This window comes from Charadrius vociferus, unplaced genomic scaffold, assembly GCF_000708025.1.
Source record: "Charadrius vociferus isolate BGI_N301 unplaced genomic scaffold, ASM70802v2 scaffold305, whole genome shotgun sequence".
Classification (NCBI taxonomy): domain Eukaryota; kingdom Metazoa; phylum Chordata; class Aves; order Charadriiformes; family Charadriidae; genus Charadrius; species Charadrius vociferus.
The window spans coordinates 418,289-420,248 of record NW_009648473.1 but is presented as its reverse complement, the minus strand read 5'-3'; the positions used below and the strand labels follow the sequence as shown (position 1 = coordinate 420,248).

At 43.7% G+C, this 1,960-nt stretch overlaps 1 protein-coding gene across 1 annotated transcript in view; it reads left to right on the top strand.

The window, feature by feature from the left end:
* CKS2 (CDC28 protein kinase regulatory subunit 2) overlaps positions 1-1,960 on the top strand; it is an 18,193-nt gene that overhangs the window by 7,141 nt on the left and 9,092 nt on the right. The window lies entirely within an intron of this gene.

Below are 1,960 nucleotides of genomic sequence, written 5' to 3'. Positions count from 1 at the left end.
AATCTTCTGGAACTGTGTATATGAGTGTATATATGTTGGTAGTATTCAGTGAATACTTTAAAATGTACAAAACCTACATCCATACCTGTGCATGAGCTGTATTATTCACAGCAACAAAGCTCAGTCAAATGCAATTCCAAGTAGGCTGTTATGGTGTTCAAAGAGTGATGAAGTTTATCTTTTCACTGTTAATGTCAGTGCCTACCTGACTTTTCAGTGAATTTTGTTTGTTAGAATTTACATATTGCATGTTCTGGTTACACGATCACTCTTTAACTGTGTTCAATAACTTTTGCACTCAGCTTTTCTGCTGAAGTACAGCATGTTCAAATGAAATGGCTCACCTGTTTAGTAGTACACATAAAGAAATAAACCACTTTTAATGATCTATAAAACTTAAATGTCTAGAGTCCTAATTTCACCAGACAAAACAAATACTCATGGTCTAACATGTTAAGAGTACGTACTTCAGAAAAAATTAACTTAGTGAACCTATTTTGTTTCTCTGCAAGAATTATTTTGCCCTACAGGCCAAAGTTCCTAAACCCTGATTGGAACTGTGAACTGCAAGCAATCTGAAAAGAAAGCTGGCAGTGGCAGATTGTGCTCTGACTAGCTTCTGACATGCTCAAATTATGTAGTTGATGTAGGTTATGATGGGATTAATTATTCTGCAATGACTATTGTCATCCTACTTCTATGAGGTGTCCGGTGATAGGATGCAAGGGAATGGCTTTACGTTGCATCAGGTGGGATATTAGGAAAAAGTTACTCACTGTGAGGGTGGTCAAGCACTACAACAAACTCCCTGGGGAAGTGGTCATGCCCCCGAGCCTGTGGGTGTTCAAAAATTGTTAGGACAATGCTCTCGAGACATGGTTTAGGTTGCCTCGTGTGAAGTCAAGAGTTAGACTTGATCCTTGTTGGTCCTTTCCAACACAGGATATTTAATGATGATTTGCATAACTTGTCTTAAGTGTGAAGTAGTACTTAATATTTCAGAGATATTTTCATGCTTGTTTTTGTTGTTGTTTTTTTTTTTTTTTTTACTCTAGCACCAGGTTATCTTTCTGCCTGGGGTTTTGGCCTGCACTTCTGCTCTTACATACTGTTTTCTTCTGGGCAGCCAGCTTCTACCCTGTCCCTGTGTAGGCAGTAGTAGTTTGGGAGTGTTGTCAAAGTAAATGGGGTACTTGTCATCTGACAAAACCAGCTGCTGGTTGTGGGACAGCATGAACTTGGTTTTCTTGACATACAAAAGGTCAGGGCTAATACAGCAAAATTCTGATTCGTTCTCTTAGGAAGCTGTGTGCAAGCTAAGGTGAGCTGACGGATAGACTCAATCTGATAAGTAAATTGCATTAAAATGGTCACCGTGGCATCTTGGGATCATAGCCATGAAATCAGATGTTTTAAAAAGCAGCTTCAGTGCATTTGGTGTTTGAATAACTCCATATAGCAGCAGTGGTTGTGTCTGGTTCATTGCAAATGCAAGCTACTGTTACAGCTGTGGGGGGTTTGGAAGGCCAACAAAAACAGGGACATCTGCATAAAGTATGTGCTTCCCCCTGTGCAACGTGTGCTTGCCGAGGTCTTTGTGCCGACAGACAGAGGTAAGCTGCTAAATCTGGTGAGGAAAATAAACCTCGTGGTCTTTCCTCTGAAGTTGCAAGAGATGCCCATCTCGGTGGTGGTCGCATGGTATGTACGAGGCGGTGTGTAAGGCTTTATGGCCTCCCGCGCTGGCGCGGGGCTCTCCCAGGGCCACGCACACACCAGGAAGTGCCACCGGTAACAATCCTGGTGGGGGGCGCTTTTCCCCAGGGCTTCAGCTCCAGAGTCCTGCCTGTTGTCTCCTCGTGTCCCACCGGTGGTCCTTAAAAGTCTCTCCGCCCGCCCACCCGTCCCCTCTAAGTGCCGCCTTTGTGCCCTTCCCCTCCTTCTCTGCCGGGGCGGGTCC